The sequence below is a fragment of the Motacilla alba genome, chromosome 1, assembly GCF_015832195.1.
Source record: "Motacilla alba alba isolate MOTALB_02 chromosome 1, Motacilla_alba_V1.0_pri, whole genome shotgun sequence".
In the NCBI taxonomy this organism is placed as follows: Eukaryota; Metazoa; Chordata; class Aves; order Passeriformes; family Motacillidae; genus Motacilla; species Motacilla alba.
The window spans coordinates 97,099,720-97,119,117 of NC_052016.1; positions in this window are offsets into that span (position 1 = coordinate 97,099,720).

Consider the following 19,398-nt stretch of genomic DNA (forward strand, 5'->3'; position numbering starts at 1 on the left):
GATCAATTAGTTGATCTCCTTGCAAATCAAGTTTTATTTCACACCATGCAGTATCATTTGTCTTTTCTAATTCTTATTTACCACAATCATTCAAATGCACAAAAGAAACGAAACACTTTAATGACTGGGCGACCTTTTTGAATGATTGAATTTTGGGGGAAATGAAATCATATGAAGTCTGCAGAAAACAGAACTATCAAAACTGCATTGGGTGACCACATGGTGATCAAGAGTTCCTATATCATGTGTGCTTGAAATGAGTATGTTGGTATCTGAAGTGCAAATTCCCCAGCTTTTATATATAAGATATTTAAACAATAAAACTCACAGCAAATTGATCTCCCCTGTGGATATTTAAGGGTTACAAGTGAATGTAAGTCAAAACACAGTTGATGTTGAAATTACAGTAGTCTAGTTACAAGAGATATATACTGATGATGGAGTGAACCCAGAAATAACTGATGTTAAATTAGCCTGGTAAATGGGCAATTAGCACGGATGTGGTGCGAACAAATGTGCCTCAGGTTCTACCATGCTAATTACTCAGAGGCTTCATCATTCAGACCTTCACTGCCTTTTGTCTTTTTCTGCAGTTCGTAGGTACATGTCACATTGCAGCTAAGTTTTATTGTGGGAAAGGAAAGCTTTCACTGATAACCACTGTGTGACATCCTCCGTCGGCTCAGCGTTGCCCTTCCCTCGGTGCACTGCATGAGCACAGCTAACGCTTTGGATCTACACAGCCAAGGGCTCTGCAGGTGGGACAGCAAGAATATACAAGGTGAGTATACAGCCTTGGTAAACTCAACACAGCAAATCTGGTTGGTTAAGCTACATCATCCATTCATAGATATCTATTTATTGCAGCAACTGTGGTGAAGACTTAAAAAAAAAAAAAAAAAAATGGTTTTAGCTGTCAGGACCATTAGACTACTGAGACATTTTCTGTAGCTGTGGCAGATCATTAATGAGTGGTTTCAAACCACTACAGTAATTTTATTTTCATGGATTTCCATTATTTGAGCAGTGCCAGAAATATATTAATTAATTTTTCACTGATGCATCTAAGTAACCTTTACACACAGCAGACAAATAAAATCAACAGTGAAATCATGGTTTAATTATTTACCTAGCAACAACTTTGAATCAATGCAACATCTCTTACTGACTGCGAGAACTTAATCTCCTTTCTATTCTCTTCCTTTTATGTGGTTATCATGCAATCAGGAGACAAAAGATGATGGGATTTTGCTCACATAATTATAGCTCATCAAAACTGTCCTCATGAACAATTCATTCATCAGATTTGACCCTTTATCTCTTGGAGTATTATCTGTGAATTTATCATGGCTTTTATTATTGGCTGATGAAGAGCTTTTTCCAAACATATCTGAGCCTGCCTATCGTGAGTACTTCAAGTGTTTGTTAAAGTTCTCTGGTTGGATGTCAGCTCTCTCGTATGGTATAATTTTTTTTTACTATTTGATTAAATAGATGTCCTTTGTAAAGTGGAGACATATAAAAAAATAATAGAGTGCTGAAATCTTCCCAGGGAGAAAAGCGAATATGCTGTGGAGACTCACTCAGAGATTAAAGGCCTCCAATACAAAGTGTACGTATAACGTGAAATAAGAATAACAACTTACTGTTCTGTGTCTTACCATTTCATATCTGCCTCAGTATATCTCATTGTTGAAACACTGCCCAACCTTCCAGAATTTGAGGACTTTTTAGAAATTATTCAGCATTAAACATCAAGGCTATTATATGTAGCACTTTGATATCAAGTGCTACAAATAATCAATAGTTTTGAGTTAAAGTCAGGAGGAAACAATGAATGTTCAGAGAAAATGCTGCAAATGGTGTAACACACCATAAATACCACTACAAGTGGCTTTCATGAACTCTTAGAGTGCAGATCTACTTATGCTACTCCTACAGATTCCCCTCCTTCTACCATGCTTAGATCTGTTGCAGATTTGTGATTAAATAGGAAATGTCAGATTTTATGCTTTCATACATATGCACCCATTTAGTTTTGTCCTCTAGTTTCTCCAAGACAATTTCTCAGTCATTGCAGAATGGTGGTATTGAGTCCTGTGGTCTATATGGGATTTTGACACTTTCTAAAAAAAGGGCAGAGCCCTCTCTCCCCTCTCCCCAAACTCATTACTCTCTTAAAGTGAGGAATACTTTCTGATTTGTTCAATAAAATAAGTAACACTGAAATAATATGCTCTACAAGATGACTTAATAATAAAGCTGGAATTATACTCTTATCTCTAGCCAAAATACTGTTAATCTGGGGAAAGTGTTCTCACATATTGTTCCTTCTCATGTATTATGTGTTGTGTCTGTCAGCCACCAAGCCTCTAACTTGTAAATTTGCATCATCCCCACCTGTCTGTCAGTGCGCTCTGATTAACTCGGCTCTCAAAGAGAAAATGTGTGTGGAGCCTGTGACAGCCTGAAAAGCTTTTTTCCAAATGTAATCTTCCAACACATTTGCGTAAGCACTTACAAAGTAATGACTGTCCTTTACGATGAGCCTTTCTGAGGTTTTATCTCACCGCAGGCTTGGAGAGACAAATAATACTCAAGATAAAGTGCATGTCACATCCCATCACTGTTTCCCCTCTCCCCTGCATCAAACAAAATCAAACTGGTACAATCTAATGTGGAAGAGTGACACAGATTGAATGATTCATTTCAAATGAAGGGAGAAAAAATAAGAAAGTAAGAAAAGTGTTCTGAGAAAGAAAACACACTGTATACTCTCCTCTGTAGGAAGTTGTGTCTCTCCACTCTCACCTTTTGGGAAGAAACTCTCTGTCAGAGTACAGGGTTCAGTCCACGTCGGTATCTTAGGCCGGACTGGGGTTTCTAGTGTAATTTTTCTGCAGCAAAGACAGTGATAAGTTCTCATTCATTAACTTACAGATTTCCCCTGTCTAAAGATGTGAATGTAGTCCCTTTCCTTGGTCAGAATATTAAAGAAATCCCTCTTCTCACCTGCAGCTAAATTTCATTTAAGATATAAGAATTTAGCATTTTTGAGGTTTCCTTTTTTCCTCCATCCTTTAAATATGGTCAGCCCATGAAGTTTTACAGTTACAGAGGAGATGAAGGCAAACACAAATGTGCTCACCCATATCCTCTCCTAGGAAAATCAGGTGAGGAAAAACGGTTGGATTCTGTCAAAACAAAAGATAAACCACATATAAGGATAAGGAACTGCTCAGGTAGCTGTAAAAAAAACTATCATGGAGTAGTAGGGTAGTGAGAATAATGGAGGAAATGTTATTTGGTAAGAAGGCAAGCAGTGTGAGGTGACCACTAGAGCAGAGATCTTCCTTCCCACTCTCCTATGCCCCCCCCCACACCCCTTCTAACTGCCTTGGGAAGCACTCTACATCTACACATTCCCCTTGGCTATCCCCAGACATTCTCCCCATCCTCTGAGTAACTCTGTCGCTCACCAGCTGGGAATATGTATGTGCCAAGGGCCAGACAATGCTGCATGCAGGGTCGGGCTGCTGAGCTGGGCAGCCTGGAGGAGGGGTAAGTGCTCCGTCCTGCCCTCAGTGAAAGCAGCAGGAGGTGTCTCTGTCGTAAGCAGCCTCTCACCTTGAACAGCTTTGCCAGAAATTATCATGTCTGAGACATCTATCTGCCTCTGTGAAACTGGGGATGATGGATTTGGAAAAAAACCTGTTGTTACATGTACTTGAGGAACGTGAACCTTTTTCCTTAGGAATTCAGACTAAAAGGAGTGCCTGCCTCAAAAACTCACCTTTGACATGAGAACTATTCACGCAATTCAAGAGATGTGACAGCCTAGAATTCTGCTAAAAGTATCACCTTAACGATCATACAAGCAGAAGATTTTTTTTTAATGTGCATTATCATTGTGATATTTTTTACCTAGCACATTTAATACACACAAACACACACAGACACACACACACACACACATACACGCTGTCTCTCTCTCTCTCTCTCCCCCCCAGTGATTTGCATTTGGGTATTTAAAAAAAAATCTAAAACTGTGCAAGTGTACATGCATGTACTTACAGGTATTTAGAGGTTCATGGAGAGGTTCCTCCTGTTTTCTGACCTCTTATTTTCTCTTATTATTCATCCTTCTTGGATTGGAAAACAAAGACAGGAGATTGCAGCTCCCTCACTTCAGGGAGCACAAAAGCATAAGCCGTGATCTCAACGAGACTGAGTTGCTATCTGCTCCTTCTAGCTGAAATGGTTTTAATATTATTAGGCTTATTTTTCCATCAATACTGCACTGTTGACTTAACTCTCCCTTACACAGTTGTAAGTGCAGACCAAATAACTCATTTCAAATGCCACACATGAGCCTAATATGTCTGTGGATGGTAAAGGTCATACAAATTTAATAGTCATATTTTTTTCACTTCTAAATACAAGGTCAGGAAAATTCACAGTACATTGATATGAGTGTAGAAATGAGGCATAAACTTTGGAAGGAAAATAACATTTTAATAACTTGTATAACCTGCTCAGATACCCAAATCAGGATGGCAACATTAAACAAATACACAAAATAATTTCTTAACATAAGACATAGTCTATATTAAATCAAAACCCAAGTCTGGCTGGTTTGCCAGACTTGAACAGAAGGTTTATTTTTATTTGTTCTATAATTTGATCAGACCTTGGACTGCAAGTAATTGAGAACAGGAAGGTGGAGGAAGAGTAAAGGCAGAGTTTTATACCAGGGGATGTGGATTTTACATCGTGTTCAAAGCAGAAACAGAAGTCGAGGAGTACACCTCCCACCAGCACCCCCAGCATTAAACACGTGGAACAAAATTAAGCACTTTCAAACAGTAGACACTTAACCCCAGGCCCCTCATGGCCTCTTCAGAGGGTCTGAAGGTCTCTCCCTCCCTCTGTCAGAGGCAGTGTTTGCATCCTTTTGCCCCCTCTGCTTTCCTTGCTGGCCCATGCAGCCAATCACTGGCACTTCCTTCTGCCACCCAGCACTGCCATGGCTCCAGTCTGTCTCTCGGGAGCTGCTTTGTTTGGATTCGACTTTGGGGGTGATTCCCTATGGGAAAAATTGTCTCTTCTTTTCACAATGAAATGCTGGCATTGGGCAGTACAAGGGACTGAGGAAGAATGAGAAAAACCTAGCCAAATGTTCAGAAAACTCCTCCATGTTCTCTAGGATGACGATGGATGAGGATGGATGAGGATGCCAGGTTTGGCCCTATGTACTGTGTACATTGCTGTGCTAAAAAGACAGGTTGTTATAATGCTTCAGAGAAGCTTTCATGGATTACCATTGGTCAGCAAAGATTGATTTTCTTCCCTTCAGTGACTGTCTCTCCAACCTGTGATGGTCTGGACAGTTTCCTCTGGTGAGCAAACTTTCTTCAAAGAAAGGTTTCTAGGGGTGCGAATCCAGTAAGCGGAGATTAGTCAGGGTCAACTGAGAAATCTCCAGAGAAAAATATAAAGACTCTCTTCTGGATCCACACAAACTCCTTGTCTCTCCCTGGCTGAATTACTGTTGTACTCCTCAATAAAGCACTTGAATTAGCAGTTGGCAGCCAGCCAGCATATCTTTCATTCTGTCCAAAAGGTGAAAGGCAGGGAATTTGTGAGCTTTTCAGAGCAAGCCAGTGATGAGTTTGCTCAGCAGAGACTGAATATCTGTTGAACAGCTTGCCACAGCTTTTGTCTGCCAATGCTATCATTTTGTCTATCCACCCTTTGTCCCTCCTGATTTCCACTCACGCTAACACAGAATGACGGGCTTGCCCATTTAACTCTGCAAGCTAAATTTCAGCTTCATTACTATGTATTAGACCTATTTTCACCCCAATTTAACATTAATAGAGTAATTTGAAGAGTTCTTAACTGAACTGCAAATCTCCTAAATTACTTTTTTACTTTTTTTTTTGTATGGACTTAGCTTAATATTTAACATTTCTTCTAATTTAGTGTTTATACAAATGTCACACTTCTGCTGCTCTTTGCTTTCTACTTGGATCCAGGCTTAGAGGGCATCATGGCCATATAGCTTTACTGCTGTCTGCTCCCATTAGACTGATCTGAGGAATCAGCTGTGACCACAGCCTAATGCTGTTGGACCTGGCTACAGCCTATGACAATGAACTTCTAAGCAATAATCCTTTACAGTAAATCCTTGTGTGTCAGTAGAGTAAAGGTCCAATATCTTCTTTCTCATTCTGGCTCTGAAGTCATTGTCTTCAACAATTTCTATCCCTAAATTGTGACTGCACTCAAAAGAAGCAATGCGAGCTTGAGGACCCCATGGCCAGGTGTTTTTAACCTACACCCACCCTGGAAGTGTTTGCATTGCTTTTAAGAACAGCCCAGTTTAAGAAATCTGCTGATTGTGGCAGACAACACATTTATACTTGCCTAACCTGGATTTTGTCCTTGTGAACACAAGATTTTAAGAAATTTTCTAAGAAGTTGAAAGAAACTTCTTATCTGTCCCTTCCGAGCTTTCTGGGTCTTGGACTGAGGCTTTTAACACAGACTTTATAAACACAAACGGCTGGCAAGTCTCTGCTTGAGAAGGGGCTCTGAGGAGTCTAACCATACTCTGGTCTCAATAGTCTCAATCTAACAGTGAGTCTTTATTTATTTGCAACAGCATTGTTTTTTTGGAAAAAAGTAATTGCTTCCATTCCTGAACTTTTCAAAACTGAAATGTTGCTTGGGCTTAAATATTTCAACAGAAGGGTGGGGTAGGGGTATATCTTTGGACTTCAATGAGTTCAGATTTTTGGCAGGGGGGTGAGCCCTTTTTCTGACAATGTTATTAATGTGATTTGATGATAATATTGCAATGTCTCATAGCTCTCATAAAAACTGGAGCCCCCTCGTTTTTGTCAAGAGATACATTACAATTCAACCCCTGCACTGTAGTTCTCAGTGTTTGGGCAAGCCAGGTAGGATTGCCTTGCCAGAAGCTGAAGTGAAGGTTTACAGGGACAGACAATCCTGTAGTCCTGGCTTTCTCTCAAGTGCCCCACCCACAACTGGATGATACATAAGCCATCACTCAAAATATATGGAAATGGCAACAGACATTATCTTGTCAAGAAGGTTAAAATGCCTGAGAGCTTTCTCAGACTTTTGAGAAAATAACTCAGCATTCTATTTTAAAAGTACAGTGAGATAAAAGAGAGATGCCACAAAAATCTTTTAATGGCAGGATAGGTGCTTTAGGGGTGAATATTCTTCTCTAATTTTGCCTTTCTGGGTGGAAGAGCCTTAGGATTCAATGTGTCCTGGCAGTCCATTTGTGAAATTGCATTTCAGATGACACAAAATGGGGCTTTTTAAAAGTTGAGAAAAGGTACATGAAGGGAAAAAAACTCCTTTAGAAGATAAAACAGCTTCAGACGAATTAAAGTTCACACACTTGCAGCTGGAATCTACTCTCACAGTGCCTAGTGCTGATGAACTTTGATATCACAAAGCACAACACCCTTCCTCCTGACTATTTTTTAAAATGTCAACCACCACAAATTGCTAAAGGTGAGAATAACATTTCTGGAGTGTATTGTAGTTATAAGAGCCACTGCTGCCATTAAGGGTTTGTATATCTGTTTGCTCTGGTATTCCTCTCTGAAGTCTTTCCTGCTGTGACAGAAAAAAGGCAGGCTAGAGGGATTGATAAAACGCTTCCAGAGCCCTGAAACAGACATATACATCTTCTTGTCCTTTCAGTTGGCTTTGCTCCTGTTCAATTTACTGGCTCTTGTTCCTCAGAAAATGAGGCTCTGTTCATTTAATCTTTTTATATCACAAACACAAGAAATCTTATTCATATTCTCTTGTACTTGTGGTACAAAGAACCGTTTTCATATGCTTTAAACAAAGTAGTATCTGCTTTTTATGTATTTCAAATGCAGAGTGATGCTGTAGCTGTGAGCTTCATCCAGAATAAAAAAAAAAGCTGAGTTCATGGAGTCCCAGGAACCAGCCTCAAGATGACTGGCATCATTGAGAAGAAGCAGTTTTCCTAGTAGAGAGGAGTATCATAGACTCCTGGAGCAGCTCAGTTTGTAAAAGATCTTGAGAACTGCCCTGTTTCCAACCATTCAAGTTAGGTCCAGCTTAGATCAGAACATCACCTTCTCTCAGATCCAGAATCGCCTAAAACTTTTTCATCTTTACATTTGCCTACAATGTCCTCTGCTTTGGCAGAGCTCAGATTTTTTTAAAGAAAATATATCACTTCTTTAGAATAGACAAGAAGAAAACGTGTCACACTTTCCAAAATGCACTTTGCAAGCAAAATCGGAATACTGATGAATGAAAGAGAAGATAACCTTTATTAGAGAGAGTAATTTTATTAATCTGGAAGCTGAATCATTTTAAGAGTCTGTGGTTCTCAGAGTAGCTTGAGTTCTGTTAAAATATGCTGGTAGAAGAGGAATACTCCTAACTAGAAAGCTACAAAGGAGAGAAACCTGAGATGCTATTTTTGCCAACTTGACACATTCTCAAAGTAACAGCACTAACTACATTCGTTCTTTTATAAAATGAGCTGGGGAAAAAAAAAAACAGAGAGGCAGTCACATCACAGTATCTGCAGTACTCCAGCTAGTGGTTAAACCAAATGTACACAGAATATATTTTCTAAACAGAATTAAACTGTTCTGGCAGTTCTGACCTCTAGACAGGCCTCTCTTTTGAAGGAAAATTGAAGTGACTCTTTAAGTATGGGAAGAAATTTCTCCTGCACCTGGGACTCAGTAACCATGGTCAAGGGACCACAAGCTGATTCCTCAACGTGTTTGGCTGCAGTCTGCAGAAAAAGAGAGGCTGAAGCAACCAAGGAGCTTGAAGGGTAGGAAAAAGGGAAGGAGGAGAAAAAATAGAGAGTACCAAACACAACTGGTCATATTCCTTCTCACTTTGGTGCCTCAAAATTTCCATCAAAAAAATAATGTCAAACCCAATTTTTGGAGAAAACAAAAGGCTACACAGGGATATGGGAGGAGGGGGTACAATGGAATTTTTCAGAAGTCAGTAATGTCAAAGTGTTTTCCTGATGTGTTCAAGACAGGTGTATTTTACGTGGTGGAACTGGGTTCTCTTTTTAAGCTAGTATGCTTCAGGGCACAGGATTTCCTTTCCAATCTTTGTTCACCATTCTGTGAGAGCAATGACAATGTAAACACTCAAAACCTGAGGATGGCAATGTTTCCTGGACAGAAAGAGTAAAATGACTGGTATTCAGAAAAGTACAATTATTTAGAGAAAGAAGAAAATAATCTTTTTTGAACAGCAGCAAAAACAGCTAGCTTCTATTTTTCAAATAATACATTTATTAGTCAAAGATAAAATTAGGCAGACTTACTGAAAAACAATTGCCAGTGTGAAGGGTAGGGGAGAACAATTTCTCTACTTTTTTCTGTAAAAACAGTTTCTCTACCTTTTCTGTATGATTACATAACATTGGGAATCTAGTGCGTGCACAGTGTGTGAAAGAGACATGGAAAGAGGCAGGGTGACAGGATCACTCTGGCATCCACCCCCTGGGGCAGTCTCCAAGTCCCTTGAGCACTGGTCAAGATGTGTCATTGTCCCACTGGCTTCAGCAGGACAACTCCCTTGCCTTATAAGCAAGAATTTTAGCATTTTTCTTAGACGGAGATTAGCTCTTCCCTGACGCACACTGATGTCTACTGAGAGGGTGTAGTGGAAGCTGTGGAGAGGCACCAGGATGGGGAGGAGCAGAAGTGATTATGCAGAGAGGGACTGAAGTAGAAACAGGACAAATAAGGCTATGTAGTGAAAAAGAAAGATTTACTGTTACACCAAATCTTAGTATTAATTAAAATGTAAATGTACTTTGAATTATGGGCCTATCACTCTATTTTGTAATATTTGTGTCTCTCTGAACTGCTGGAGACTAATTTTTGAAGTTTACAATGTCACCTTTGATAAAATTGTATTTCCATAATGCATGGTGCTTGTTAAATTGTTATATATAGAACAGTATGTATTATGAATTAAAGCCTGTAATAGGTTTTAGGGCCAGTGACTACCCTGAAAAAATACTGAACACATAACTTATTTTATCTGGTTTGTCATTAATATTTGAATGAATTATTCAGAGAAGAATCATTCATCAGATAGAGATGACCAAAACCTATCAGGAATATTTGCTGAATGTACTACAATATTAAACTACAGAAAAGGTAAGGTAAGTAAAAGAGCATGTCTGCTTCTTCAGCATGTTTCAGTATCAATCATCTCCTGGATTAATGTTTTTTCTTAATATTTCTTCAAATGCCACACCCTATTTTCTTTCCTGAGACCATTTTGAGCATAGAGTTGAACTCTTTCATAATTTTTTGCAGTATGGAAGATATTTGGGGAGATATATTTACACTTAGCCATTCCTGACAACAGAGCATTGTTACAATTCAATATCATACTGTTCAACCAGAGCCTTCTCAGGCAAAGAAGGAGTTCATACCCTCGCATACCTTGCTACAAAAAATATTAATGTACTGAGGATTTTTTTTTAAGTTTGGTGACACATATAAAAATATATAACATTTTCAGATGAAGAAAATGCCCCTCACTGAGGACTTCTTTTTGGGGGAAGTGTGAAACTGCACATTACTGCCACAGTAACCCAGGGAATGCTCCAAAACAGCAAGGAAACTAAAGGCATGCAGAAGTTTGATATTTTAATCAGCCTTTACATCTTTTACTTCATTGACATTAAAGAACAAACCCATATGAAATCATTACAAATTCTCTATAGTACATGGTTTAAACCTCTCTTGATATGATAGCCTATAAAACAGATGAGGAAGCAATAAAAAAAGATTGCTTTTAATCCTGTGGATTCTTCGTGGGTTATGACTGGAGTTGGGAGCTAAAAAAGGCTGAGTTTATGATCTTAGGTCCATGTAGGACTGATAACTAAAGGAAAACTGTCAGATGAGCCAAAGAAGATTTTAGGCTTTGGCTGCAATTAAGGGAATTTACAATCACATTTTTCACTGTTTGGGGTCCAAACCCAAGATGTTCATGAAGATCAAAAGATAATTACCAGCAAGGCTCTGACCACTGCAGTAATAAGTGATTTCAGGAAAAATATATAGCAATAAATTCTATCCCCATAGTCTTCCACTTTGTTTGGTGGATCTATTTTTTAGTAAATTATGTCACTGGAAGGTTTACTTGAGTAAGGTATACCTAAGCATTTAATTGTTGATCCTAAAATTAGGGATAAATTCTGTCCTCTTCCTTTTTGTATAATACCCATGAACATTAATCACAGCTACCTTATAAAAGGATCAAAAAGCAGCAACTTTCTCATTACAGACTATAACTCCCTGCTGCCTGATGGAGAAATAGGTTTATGAAGGGAAAAAGGAGAGAAGAACATGTAAAAGTCAGTATAGCAAAATAAAAGGAAGGGCCAGATTTTTTAAGAGGGGAGAGGAAAAGAGAGAAACTACGGTTATTTCACCTTAATGATATCCAAATTTATAACTTTTTCTGGGTTATTGATCATTTGAACAAGCCACTGCATCTTAATAAACAGTGCTGATGACACATTAATCAATATAACTTCTCTGAAATGTGTATGTGCAGGCAGATCAGTTAGTAGATGTCAAAATAATGATCAATATATTGCATTGACAATGAGTTTTTGTTTGACAAATAATAATAATAAATAACTGTAATTGGCACCTGAAGAACAGAGTTCTGGAAGCTCTGTTTCCATTTGGTTTATTTGCTGTATTCAAGAATAACTGATGTTTACTTTTTTTTTTCATTTATTTTACAGTTTGTCACAATGATTCTTCAGAATGATAATTCTCCAGATATCATTCTAAGTATTCTACTTGATTCTTGACTTCTCAAAGAAGAAAAACTATTTATTGAAGCAACTTTTAAAAGTTCTTGAACTGTACTCTTACAGGTTATAGAATATAAAATGCAAAATTAAATCCACTAGATATATTAAAAGAATTACACTGGTGCACTGGAATAGCATAAATAATTAAGGATAGAGCTTCTGTGTTAGATTTATGCAGCTGAGAAGAGAAAACTTGGAAAAAGCATTTATTGAAATATTCAATATTCACAAAGTGTAAATTAAAAATGAAAATTATACCATGGAAAATATTACTTTGAATGCTAATTGTAGCACAAGAATAAAGAGGAGCTGAAGGATGATAGTGTCTTTGTTCTATGCAGGAATTATTTGCTCAGATCCATCACCTGTATCAGTGGAAGGCCTTTGTCTGAACTATTATGAACTCTGCTCAAAATGAAAGTCAGGAAGAGTGGCACTGCAGGATACCTAGGCACAAACCTGTGGAACATTTTGAATGAATGCCTCATAATCACTAGGTATTATTCAAAACCCAAATACATGCTGAGAACCCCATTAAAACACTGCCATTCTTTCTCATTACCTTTCTATGAGCCTGAATATTCCCAGTATAAAATAAATGAGAATACTCGGAGAAAAGCAAATGGTTTTTCAGTGTTGCCAAAAGTGTCACAATCAACTAGGGCTGTTATTACAACTAAAAACCCAACAAAATATTATCATACAGAATGATATTTACTGCAGATATTTCTGCTCTGTCTGGGCCATCAGCTCTCATGAATATCTGGAAAGCCTCATGTTCATAGCAAGGCACTCTGCTGCCCAGATTGGACGACAACGTTGTAACAGTTGGCTTAACATGATAGTTGTTCTTTATTGTACTGGAGAAGTGAAGATATGTAGTAGCTGTCATGGGGTGTATAAATATTTTACAAATAGACAACCAACACACAAAGTCCTTACTCAATTATTATTTGGGCAGAATTCTTTTGTTCTCATAAATAAAGCTGGATATAGCCTCAAAGCACTTATTCCACAGAACTGTTATTAGAAAACAATCACTGCAAATGCAATTATTTTCAGGACAGCACAGAAAAGAATGCCCTATTCCCCAAGCAGAGATCAAACCAAATAATTAGGAAAAAAGCCCAACAAACTCTCCGGAATGATTTGGTGAGTAATCAAAAGTAACAGAAAACACAATCTATGCCAGTGTATATTATTCCACTTCAAACACAATGGCAAAATGAAATGCAAAAGCAAAGAAAAGGCAGAAAGGGACATGTGAGTTGTGTCTTATTATCAATCTGTATAAGAAATCACTGGTAAAAGGCAGAATATGTAAATACATATCTTTTAAAAGCTGAAAAATTGACAGGGGAAATGGCATGGCAATCCATGGGCTGTTTCTGTCAGCATAAAATTTTCATCAATATATATTTTACGTAATCTGGTTTTAGGGAATTTTCTTTTCCAAGCTTGGCTGTGACAGATGCTTCAATCAATTTATTTAAAGCCACAAGGATTTTGTGAACAACCGATTCTTATTGGAAATCCCTGTCATAAGCACTTATTCTTAAGAACTTTTACTCATTGCAGTGTTCCCCACTGGGTCCTCCCTACCAGTTTATTAAAGGCCAATCTTAATAAGCAGGCATCATAAAGTTACCATAAGTACCTGCTTTAAATATCAGACATGGAAAATGGTTAATGACTGAGATACTACTGTGTGTGAACACTTTAAAAAGTTACCTGTAGCACTGAGACCTGGCCAAAACACAGTTTTGGGATTTGCTGTAAATTTCCTCCTCTTTCATTTGGTTCAAGTCTCAGCTGAACACCTGGAAGGGCGGATAGCAACTAAAGCTAAAGGGCTATGCTTATAGACAAATTAATTAGACACCAACAGAGCTAGGACTTAAGGAGAAGAGTAAATATTCCCCTTAGGGGTGTGTTGTTCTGGAATAACCTCCTCTGGGTATAAGAGGTTTGGGCAGCAGGGTCTGCAGGTGTCCCGTGTGGAAGGAGAGGACAGGAACTGTCTGGGATGCACATAATGGGTCCAGCGTGCTCTGACACCAGTGTGAGAGATGCCAGGACAAGGACATCCCCAAGGGACTGCAGTCATTGGTGACCCACAACAGAGTAGAAGAAAGTTAGTAAGAAGCAGAAGTTAGCAGGAAAACCCAACATGTACACAATCCAAACAACCTATACTCCCTATCTCTTCACAGAAGGCATTGGGAAAGTCTGAGTGTAGCCAAAGCAAAAATAAGGGAATTTGATGTAAGGATGAGAGAAGAGTGTTTGGCTGCAGTTGAGCCTGGGAAAGAAAAACTTTCTGTTTAAATGTTTGATTGTATTTGTTTTTAATGCCAAAACTAGTGATCAGAAGCTAGTGTTAATTAAAGGCAATGACTGGGTTATTGTGTCAAAAAGATTAAACTCAGTAAGAATTGCAGAAGGCATGGCAGTTTTGCCTGCAATGGCTGCAAGTAGCAGCAGCAGGACCAGAGAACTTGTGCTGATACTTAGTGTTGTAACCAAATATGCACCTACAGCATGAAAAGCTCATACAGAGAGTGCCTGATGTCACCAGCCAAGCTGAGTTTCATCTACACGGTAAAACTTGGAGGTTTATGCTTAGGAGCAAGGGCCTAAGACCAGCACAAGGCTGGGTCTTAGTGTGCCAGAAAGGAATAAATCACTGGGAGGAAAGCACTCAGAAATTTGTCTGACTGGCTTTGCACCTATTACATAACCAAAGGCACAACCTTTGCTTCTGGAAAAAGATACTGCCTCAGTAGCTCCATTGCCAAATATTTTAACTCATTTTATTGATGACAGAAATGCATTGGAAACCAGTCAGTCTTTCTAAGACAGGGGCATAGATAAAACCTTCAGCAGGACTGTGCCCTCTTTACTATATTGAACTCCTGTCTTTGAGACATAGTTTTCTGTGATAGCAAGGTAGCAGACTTAGAGGCCAAGAATTTCAGAGACTGAAATAGTTCATGCCTCAAACATTGATATAAAGTTGTGCTCATTATAAAAAAAGCTGTATAAAGAAGCTACAACCAAAGAAGCCTCCCTGAAGATACCTGATGAGGACTTTGGACTGAAAGTCAAACTGCTGAGATTAGATAAAGGGAAAACCCGTTATAAAATCATCTGAAACAAACAAGTAAACAAGGAAAAGAATGTGATCCAAACCCAGCAGTTGTTCTAAGAGTCCTCCTTGGTTTGCTTCAGGGTGGGGGAGGCCATAGCCCACAGACCCATTGGCTGGGAGCAGGTTTGCACAGATTTCCCCAGCTGAGGTGGGGGGGAGGAAATGTTGATGTGTTGTAACCTCTGCTCGGGGGCAGTGAGTCCATCCTCCCTTAAGCAACTGGCTATGGAGCCCCCAACCCCGGAAAGGCCACACCCACAGGACATTCATGTGAGATGCAGCTGAGGGGGTGCCTTAATCCCCCAAAGTGCCCCCAGAGTCATTCCTGAAGCCTTGCACCACAGGACTGCATGTGATGCAGCAAACCCAGAGTCTATTGTAAGAGACAACAGCAAATTCCCCCCAGGAGCTGCCTGGATTTTCCTACCTGGCATGAGCTTATATTAACCCATCAGATTCTGTGCTTTTTGGGGGGACCTTCAACACCAAGAAGACCATCTGGAGAGGATCAATGGAATATCGTGGGAATACATGGAGTGGTGATATTTTCCTTATTCTGTCCCTGTTACTCTTTTTCTGTCACCCCCACCTATTTTCCTATTTTCTATTTCTTTTCTTTCTTTTATTTCTTTTCTTTCTTTTCTCTCTTTCTCTCTCTCTCTTTCTCTCTCAGATTTACTATCAAAGAAAACCTTAATTCAGGCAGAGGCATTTCTAAGAACTTTAGTAATTAGATCTTGACAGTCTCTTCTAATCCTGCTTGTTCTATGCCTGAGAACAGGTTACTTTCACTGGCAACTATATATTCATTCCTCTTAGGGTGAAATTATAACTCAGAAAGAACTGAGTAATAGGACAAAAATCTGCTTCAAGATAAATGTGGATCTTTCTTAGGTATCTACTGAGGCAAAGGAAAGTCATCCAGGGTAATGCAGATTGCTTTTCCTTGAAGTTGGATCACTTTTTTGGAGTTTGCCTCTTGCTGCACTCCTACATTTTCATGTACCAAACAAATTCTCATGGTAATGCCTGCAAAGAAATCCTTCTCTGTGTGAATATAAAAGCAAGTGCCAGGCTCCAAGGGAGCAGCCAGCAACATGTCAGAAGCGGACTGACATCAGTGGCAGGGTAGTATGGAAGTGATAAAAATGGGAATAACCAAATTAGTATTTAAGGCCATCCTAGATGAAATCACCTAACTTCCTTCGAGTGGGAGGTATGAATGTGCTCTGAGCTTCCAGGGAACAGGTGGTACTTTCAGCATTTTGCCCAAAGTTCAGTAGATCCATGTGAATTGCCTTAGTCTTATCACAAAGATTAAGTTAGCCAGCTGTTATCAAAGGCTGGACACTGACAAAGTTATGCACATATGGGTTTTGGGCACAGGAAATAGGTTATTTTACACACTTCTGTAAAGGTGAGAAGTTTGCAAGTATGAAACTCAAGTCCACTGCTCTGAAGTTTATGTGATGGCAGTTTGGATGCCAAAATAAATCTATGCACTTCTGAGTACCTTGTACCTTGGTTGTTTTTCAAGGCACTTTTTCCCCACAAGCCATGTTCTCACTGCACTATTCTTACTGACAGATTCTAGACCTAACATCTGAGTGGAAAGCAGGGGAAGTGTTACCAGAAAGAGGCTGAAACTGCTCTTGCAATATTGTGAAGATCCAGACTACTGACTTCTACCTGCTTCTCTGCATATCAGCCTGATAATTATGTCTCACTCTTTCTCTCTCCTAGCATTCTCTCAGCAGCCTGCCTAATTTGTAAATTTTTAATTGGCTTCTAATTGTACCAGTATATCTGAATTATCACCCCCATATTTCTGAACTGCCACTTTAGTCTGGAAGTAAATCCTAAAAGACTGGCTTCCCATATGAAACCATGCAGCACAGTATTCCTTATAAGAAGTAAATAACAGGTTTTTGGGTTTTAGTCTTGGATACAAGGAGATATTGATATGATCTATTATGACAGAGATTTAATTTTCACTACTATCAATTAAAAGCACCATTCTTAATAAATCATGGATGAACAGTCTTAATAAACACTAGGATAAAAAACGACTTACCATGTCTTTCATTTTGATGTATGTACTTAATATTGTCTTTCATCACTTCAGGAAGATAGTGATCTTGCCAAAAGCTAGAGCATCAAGAGGGAGTGGGACTGATAAAGAGCCACAGCTCTGCAGCTAACTGAGGAGTTTCTTTAGCTGCAAGATGTTATTAAAACTGTACTTTGAGCTTCTAAAAGAATTTAATCTAGGTGCCTCTTGGGAAGAGGCAACAAACACTGAGTAGTGGGCTGTAGTTCTTTTTCTGTAATTCTCACAGCATGAAATAAGCAAAATCAATTAGAAGCCTCACACAAAACATCAGCAGAGATTGCTTTGTGGTGAGCTCCATGGCTCACTTGGCAATGCTCATAGCATGGTGACGACCTAGCAGCACAGAGACTCAGCTTATTTAGCAAAAAAAACCTGGTAAAATTAATCAAAAAAGACCTTTGGGGAATGGATGACTGGAGAGAATGGATGAGGTTGCTGCCTAAAGCCTGACCTGCTTTGGTAATGACCAAGTAGCTTTATTATCTGGATGTTTTTGGTATTGTGTTCAAACTTCCATACACAGAGAAACTCAGAACATTTTATTGGTTTGATCTTCATAGCAGAAGCTCTGATTCTTCAACTTAACACTTTTCTTCTATTAATTGGTTCAGGCATTCTCCTCTATAATAGCATATATGCAACAATTGCTCTCATGGTGATTATAACTTCACAGTACTTACACTGTAATTGTGATTGAAATTGGACTTTCAAGTCCCTAATTTCAAATACTTCTGTCATGAAGAAAAAGACATCCAGCCTTGTTGAATAAAATTTTGTCTTTATTTACCACTTTTTAAATATCATAACTTGACTAGCCTGCTGTCATGGAGCAGCAAGGGATGACTTTCTGTAAAGACTGTTATCCAAACAGAGTCTGTAGAGGCTTGCACTTTATATATAGTGATTTCAAGTACAGAAATCAAAATATTTTAATGTATTGGTCTTTAAGGACTAGAAGGTAGGACATTGTCTCCAATGCTACCTCCACAGTTAAAAGATACCACCTAATTTTTGTGAAACAGAAAGAAAAAAGACAAAAAATCTGTTTTAGCTTGATGTTAACAATGATAAATACTGTCCTTCAGGATGCAACTGAATGTTTATCTTTCTGCTGTTGCTTGAGGCAAGATGACTGTGTGAGTCACAGCATTAGAAAGGATGAGTTTGGCATTCTTGGAAATGTTTGATAGAAACTTTTGTCAGTCCAATTCTATAGTCTTCATCTTTTTAACTGTGTCGTGCAATCAGGTGCAATCAATTCAGATAAGCCTGTTGTCATAAGTTTAGGTGTAAATATCCTAAAAATTGAATAACTGAAAAGTGAAAATTAAAAGCATAAAAGTTAGTCTTCATATGTACCAGAGGGTTTGAGTTACAGATCCTGGAGGAAAAATAGCTCTAAGTTTCAAACTTAGACAGGAATATTTACTGGTTTGTTTTAGTTTAAATTGCAAGTATACTTCTTTTGAAAGAGAAAATCTAATACATCAGTTATGAGCTGCTGCACAGATGCATCTTACTTGCCATTGTGCTCAGTTTTACACCAGGAAAACTCCATTTATTTACAGTAAATTCCTTACTGAAAATGATGGTTTAAGCTCATAAAAATAAATAGCCTAACATTTTCTGATAAAAATATTTTGGAGGCATTTTCTGGAGAGATTCCTGCTGTTGACATTAGTCAGATCTTTCCAAACCTTCCGGGCTCAGGAAACACCCTGTACAATTCTTTACAGGTTTAGCCAGTACATAATATTAAAAGAAAAATCCACTTGTCATATTTGCATTGTGAGTTCAGCTCATGCTGGAGAGTAGATGGACATAAATATTCCAGTCTCACTGAGGGTCCACAGAGCCACCAAACAAAGCTCAGCTCGAGTGAGGCAGCAGAGCAGGACAACAGGCACATTCTCAGGGAGCAGGTGGCTCAGCAGCCCAGCGTGGTGCAGGGTGACAGCTCCTTCTTGGGTTAGTTCTTTGCATCAGGTGGCAGCAGCTTATTTGGAAAATTCAAGCTCAGATGTTGATATGCCCTGATGTGTTTCCAGGCTTCCTATTGCCACCTACTAATACAGTGTAGGAAATGTTGTTCAATTCAAACCCTCACAGTGAAAGAACTCCTCAGCATAAATTGCCAAATCAAAAATTTGGAAATCAGCAAATGCCAAACATAGTTTTCTTGCTGTTTTTACACTTTCTGTATCTATGCTACTATCCTAA